The sequence below is a fragment of the Acartia tonsa genome, chromosome 11, assembly GCF_053477335.1.
Source record: "Acartia tonsa isolate MP-2025a chromosome 11, ASM5347733v1, whole genome shotgun sequence".
NCBI lineage: Eukaryota > Metazoa > Arthropoda > Copepoda > Calanoida > Acartiidae > Acartia > Acartia tonsa.
In genome coordinates, this window is record NC_137270.1 from 42,049,247 (window position 1) to 42,056,359 (window position 7,113).

Here is a 7,113-nt window from a genome sequence, read left to right on the forward strand (position 1 = left end):
TGTTTATGAAAACGCTGATATGTAAACATGAATGTATGATTCCAGTTTCGCCTCTATTGAAAGTGGAATCTTACATTTCAAAAATCGTATCGGCGTTGAAGATATCTTCACCAAGAGAGGGGAAAGTGGAAGGGTAGATTACAGTTTTAGAGGGTCCAAACCATAATCATAGATTATGTTTCTGCTTCTATAAAAATGGATTCAACTCCCTAACTGTTTTATGTTTATTTTCATATAACAAAACAAACTTCTGAAAGATAAAAACATTCCATATCACACATTTTAAAATTAGCTGCTCCTAAACTTAGTTTAGTTTTTGAAAATGTAAATAAATTTTTTTATTACAACTTTATTAACCTCTTTAAAAAAATACAAGTCAATAAGTAAGGGTTTATTAGTATGATACTCGTTGAAATAGCCTTAAACCTGGCAAAGAAAAAACTAAGTTTCCATGATACTTAAATAGATCTGGCCCTGCAGCTTTAAGGATATTAATCCCAAGCCAAGACATATATTATTTTTTTTACAGCTTTTCTCTTATCCCATTTAGATCACAAGAAAACCCTTTGGAAAAATGCCTTTTTTAATGTCTATTTCAGTTAAGTTAGGTTAAGTAAGGGTTAGTAGCCTCGCAAGGCCTTGATATATGTATAAAGCAAATAATAAAGTGTTCTTGTGCTCCAGAAGTAGGTTTCAGTGAAAGAACTTAATATAAATATTCTGTAAAGAAAAAACAATTTTATAAAAATTTTAGCTTGGAATAATTTCATTGATATCAGAACAACAATATTATCTCTTCTTTATCATTTTGTGACGCATAAAAAATTATTAAAAATTAATCAGTTAAATTTTGACTGGATAATTTTAACAATGAGATTTACTTTTGCTCTTCTGATTCTTTCAGGTCTAGTTTTATATTTAATCATTATATAAAAGTAGCAGGATGGCTATGTGTTTGTCTGTCTGTGTTTAGCTTAAAATCTGGTTAACCGCTGGTCCGATTTGGTTCTCCTTTACAGTGAAACGTCTTATGACTCCAGGGAAGGGTACCTCAATCCTAATACAAGAATTTGCCAAATTAAAATATTACACATCACACAAAGAAAATTATGCTAAGTTTATTTTTAAAATTAAAATTTAAATTAGAAGGTCAAATTTCTTATTTTTTCCCCTCAAGTATCCCTAGAAGCCTCCAGGGGCGTAGCAGCTAGTAATAATAAAATAAAAAGAATCTCTCTATTCACTGGAACGATGTGATTATCTTTAAAAGTGCAAATTCTATAGAAGTCTTTTTAATTATAAGATAGTACATCAACCTTTCCAACTATAAAATAAATAAACAAGAATGACAACATCCATTAAAACGAAGCACTGAGACGGTAGGCAAACGGATATTGACACTTGTATAGTGTCAGAACTGAATAATCAGAATAAGAATTGAAGCAAAATTGTAAGTAAATTTGTTGAAAAACTGCTTGATACAGAATAATGTTTATGACATACTTACATTTTTAGGACTTGATTATAGAGTTGCTTCGCTTATAATATTGTACTTTGTTGTCCCAGGAATCTGTATACCAAAAATCACATCAATCGGATTATTAGATCTCATAAAAATTTGTTGTTAAAAAAGTAAAAAAATCATCACATTTAAAATGGACGTACGGACATTCTGGTAAAGATTATAAAGTTGCTACGGTTTCTAAATCGTTCCTAACTACTACAGGAATCACCATGCAAAGTTAGAAATCGATAGGACAGTTCTAAAATGCCTTAATTAACGAAAAAAGCTATCCGTTACGGACGGACGGACGGACCGACCCTAATTATAGAAAAGCTTCGCTTTTAAAAATAAAATGGAAGCTGAAGGGTCTAACCCCTCATGCATCCCTTCCTACGATTCTCAAATATCACTGGATGCCCTGTATATTTTATTATATTAATCTACAATATTGCAGTCCTTTTCCTGGGAAGCCTGTCCCTAGTCCTGCCCAAGAGTGAGGATATTGCGTGTGCTACTGGAGAGGACTGTACAGAAATGGGCTTCTGGTGCAATCCTGATTCTGCTGTCTGTGAACCAGGTAATCTTTAAGTAGTGTTGGGCCAGATAAATATCTGGCTGAATATCCGGCCAGATAATCAGATAGTTGCTAGAGTTACCAAAGATTGAGGATATTGCGTGTGCCACTGGAGAGGACTGTACAGAAATGGGCTTCTGGTGCAATCCTGATTCTGCTGTCTGTGAACCAGGTAAACTTTAAAGTAGGGATGGGCCGGATAAATATTTGGCAGAATACATATTACCTGATAACCGGCTGATTTCTAAAAGCAGATATCAGGTATCTGGCCAAAAAACCAGTTAGTCTCTAGTGTTACCCAAGAGTGATTGTATTACATGTGCTACTTGGGAGGACTGTGTAGAGATGGACTTCTTGTACAATCCTGATTCTGCTTCAATTTGTCTTCAATTTACAGAAAAAAATGATTTAAAGAGTAGCTGGGAGTATTGAAAATCCGTTTAGGTGTCTAAAAAGTTGATACATAATTTCTTTCATAATAAAACCCTATTATTGCTTCATAGAACCTTTAAAATCTTTAAATAATTTGATCCCTTTCGTTTATTTTTGCCCAATGCAATGGTGCATTGATCAATATTCCAGAATAGAAGGAGACAATTAGGCTTTTATTACACTAGTCCCCAAAGTTTTATATTTAGGTTTTCCTAACAACTTTATTGACTTTCAATTAATTTTAATTGATTGGTTCATTTAGATGAGGTTTTAGATGTTTCAACCGCTAATTGCAATTTTGCCAAGGGGTAATTTTTGTATCCTCATTGGGGATTAACATCCAATTTATTGTTCATTATCTTATCCTTTTAGATTCCTGGTAATATTCTGATGTTATAATATGACACAGTGATTTTTCTCAGTTTTGACACATATTAAATTTTCTTTTTATTAGCAAAGTTACTCTATAATTCACTTTGTCTGTTTGTCCGTAACGTTGTGTTGGAATTGTATTTTTTATTGCCTGCTATTCAAGATAGATTGCTAATCTTAGAACACAGTAATAGTGTCTGACTGATTATGACGTAACAAAAAAAATAGCCAATGAGAGGCCGTTATTGACCAATGGTAAAATTTATAGTAACCTCTCATTGGCTAATTTTTTTTGTTACGTCATAATCAGTCAGACACTATTACTGTGTTCCTAATCTTATTATGCTGTTACCTTTTTCTACAGAACTTTTAGTATGCAATTTATTCTCAATTTTGTCCGTTGGTCATACAACAAAAGCCAGGGATCTAAAGGGATAAGACAATAAACGAATTTACATCCCCAATTTTATCTACCGCATCTGTAGATAACATTTAGTGGTTAAATCGTATAGACACACAACTTATTGAGCTAACCAATCAAAATTTTGAAATAGTCCTCAAAGTTATTAAACAGCCCAATGTCCCCTCCCTCCATGAACAAAAGAATATAGAGAAGAATATGGATTTTGTCATCCTTGTAGTATATTTTGAATTCATCAACTTCTAGAATAAAGTCCATACAGAAAATATCCTGCAATATTTTATAATAGGCAGATATTTCAATATTTTTGTTGACTTTTTCTGTTTATCTTGCTATATTGCTATCTATCTACTTTCTATAAATCTAATCTCTACCTATATATATATAATCTTTACCTTTCATTCTGGGTTATCTATTATGTTATTCTCTTTCTCTCTCTATCTATTTACTCTTGAAATATCTTGAAATATCTTGCAATCTCTTGCAATCTCTTGCAATCTCTTGCTATATCTTGTTATATCTTGCATCTTCTACTATCTCTTGCAATCGCTTGCTATCTTTTACTATCTCATGCAATCTCTTGTTATTTCTTGCTACATCTTGTAATCTCTTGATATCTCTTGCTATATCTTGATATCTCTTGCTATATCTTGTTATATCTTGCATCTCTTACTATCTCTTGCAATCGCTTGCTATCTCTTACTATCTCTTGATATCTCTTGATATCTCTTGATATCTCTTGATATCTCTTGATATATCTTGATATCTCTTGATATCTCTTGATATCTCTTGATATCTCTTGATATCTCTTGATATCTCTTAATATCTCTTGATATCTCTTGCTATCTCTTGATATCTCTTGCTATCTCTTGATATATCTTGATATCTCTTGATATCTCTTGATATCTCTTGATATCTCTTGATATCTCTTGATATCTCTTGATATATCTTAATATCTCTTGCTATCTCTTGATATCTCTTGCTATCTCTTGCTATCTCTTGCTATCTCTTATTTTCTCTTGATATCTCTTGCTATCTTTTAGGATGTGATAGTGATGATGATTGCCCTGAACACTTGATGTGTATATTTGCTGCCCACCAATGCATGTGCTAGAAATTTTTACCAATAAGGTGCCTTTAAGGGTCTAGAAATTCCAATGAGAGTTTCTTATAGGGGATTGGTAATTAAACTAAGCCCTTTCTTTATAAATGTATTAGCTTCCCAATATTCCATATTTTTACCAATAAGGTGGTCTAGTAATTATAAAAATAGCCCGGCAAGATTAAGCTACGTAGGGTCAATTTCCTCCAACAGAGAAAAGGTTTAGGTAAAAAATCCCCCCCCCCCCCAATTTTGTCTAACTATATTATTATATATTATTATTATGTTATATCTAACTATTTACCTTCATCTATGTTAATTAATGTGCTCATTAATCTATCTATCTATCTATCTATTTATCTATCTATCTATCTATGTTAATGTTAATTAATGTGCTCATTAATATACCTATCTATCTATCTATCTATTTATCTATCTATCTATTTATCTATCTATCTAAATATCTATCTATCTATCTATCTATCTATCTATCTATCTATCTATCTATCTATCTATCTATCTATCTATCTATCTATCTATCTATCTATCTATCTATCTATCCATCTATCTATCTATCTATCTATCTATCTATCTATCTATCTATCTATCTATCTATCTATCTATCTATTTATCTATCTATCTATCTATCTATCTATCTATCTATCTATCTATCTATCTATCTATCAATCTATCTATCTTTCTATCTATCTTTCTATCTAGGATGTGATGATGATAACGACTGCCCCGAAGGAACCATGTGCATCTTTGCTGCCCACATGTGCATGTGCTGATTCTTGTTTTAATTCAACATTAAAATTACTTTTCTTTTTAATAATGTGATAATCTTTAATTTACTTTTAGAATTAATTTTATTGCTAATTATAAGAAATAAATTTTTAATTTTGGATATGGTTTGCTATTTAAGTTACTACTATTATGATTCTAGTCTCAAAAGAATTCGCTTAAAGTGATCGCGAAGCAATTTTTTCAAATTGCATTTTTATTTCCTTTTTCTTATTTTTTAAGTAATTTTCATAGTATAATGCCTTAAAAATTCCACTAAGTTAGAAATAGATTAATTAAGGATGCCGAGATCCATTTCTCACAAAAATAACACAACAATCTGTGCACTTATAAGACTAAGGAAAAATCACCCTTTTCTTTGCTTACACATAAAAAAAATGAAATTTATACTACAAAAATTTTGTTGTACTACATTTCTTTTGAAATAAATTTTCAAACTTGATTTACAATAAAATATAAAACCTGTGTTAATTTCGTAAAATTAGTTACCAAATATTGATATATCTATGCAGGTACACTTACATATGAAAAATTGTTGAAATCTTCAGAAATTACATCATTTAAGAATAAAATTGGGCAAAAAGAGTAAATAGATAGTATTTGCTATATATATCCAGCAAAAAATTAAGCAGTCTTGCTAAAGTATTTCCATAAACATAGGCATTTTTGTTTTTCTCTAAATGATTGCAAAAGAGCCATATTTCAATAAATACCTGCCTATTTTTAAACCCTAGATATCCAAATTTAGTTTTTTATTTAAATTTTTTAAAAGCCTTAAATTCGTATTCCTATAATCATCATACATATTTTTTGACTAAACATTCATTTTAAATGAAAAATTTATATAAAATAAACTATCAGGGCCCATTATTGTAAGGAAATATGTCTGTTTTCAAAAACCGAGTTGGGGATTTGAAATGAAAAGGTCATCAATAAAATAAAATCTGGATAATATATAAGTTGATTTTAATTAATTTTTATCCAGTAATATGACTGTTTCATTCACACAGAGTTGGGTCTTTAAAACAAAAAGGTTGTTAATCATTGAAAATCTTAATAACATAGAACATGCTTTTCAAGGACGTCCAAGAATTTTTATTTGGGGCGGGGGGGGGGAGAATTGAAAATTACAATTTCTGGGATGCCTACAGCACCACCAAGTTCATTTTGGAGGAAGAAATCTTTATATCATATAGTTAGCTACGTCTAAGCTTTTTTATTTTAAGGGGGTTAAAAATTAAAAATTTTGGGGATGCCTACCGCTTTAACCTCCACCCCCTAGGACGTCCCTGGTGATATTATGTAAAATCTCGACAAATTGGTTAAACAAGTTTATTAATTTATAGATTTATAATCATACAGATTTTGTTTATAAACCCAACTTATATTAGCCGTTTGTGTTTCCCTCTTTCTTTCTTCGTCCCCTCTCTTACCTGTCATTGTACAAATGGTACCAACGGATTTTGTCAAGTTGAAATATAGAAACCAAACATTTTTGAATATTGTAAAAGTTGCAGTCCCTTCAGTGTATTTTAAGTTGTAAGTTTGGACCAATATAGGACAATTTCAATAACTATAATAAGTAAATAATTGTATTCCCATAACTGAAAAAACATGTTATTTTATTCCCATTTTTGTATATATTAATTACTGACTGGCTTGATTCAATATCTCTTCTGATTGTACATCCATAAATAACAGATTTTTATATAAATCTATTATAAAAGAATAGAATTTGTGTGCTCTTTATCCTATTCCATGTTTTGAAGAATAAACTTTAATACAGTCAAGTTCTGTGGGGTCCGTACTCTGTATGTTGTGTGTATGTGTGTGTGTGTTTATTTCAACCTGAAGGTACTCAAAAAATGCTCCAACCTGTTTTCTCAGCTAATATACTTATAATA

General features: G+C 30.7%; 1 long non-coding RNA gene across 2 annotated transcripts; it reads left to right on the forward strand.

Moving 5' to 3' along the window:
- Nucleotides 1–771: 771 nt before the first annotated feature.
- Nucleotides 772–5,310, forward strand: LOC145332409 (uncharacterized). Of its 2 annotated transcripts, XR_013884174.1 has the most exons (4): nucleotides 772–904; nucleotides 1,959–2,081; nucleotides 4,347–4,434; nucleotides 5,126–5,310. It is a non-coding gene; the product is annotated as an uncharacterized LOC145332409 (long non-coding RNA). The 2 variants fall into 2 exon arrangements; XR_013884175.1 differs by lacking the exon at nucleotides 4,347–4,434.
- Nucleotides 5,311–7,113: the final 1,803 nt, after the last annotated feature.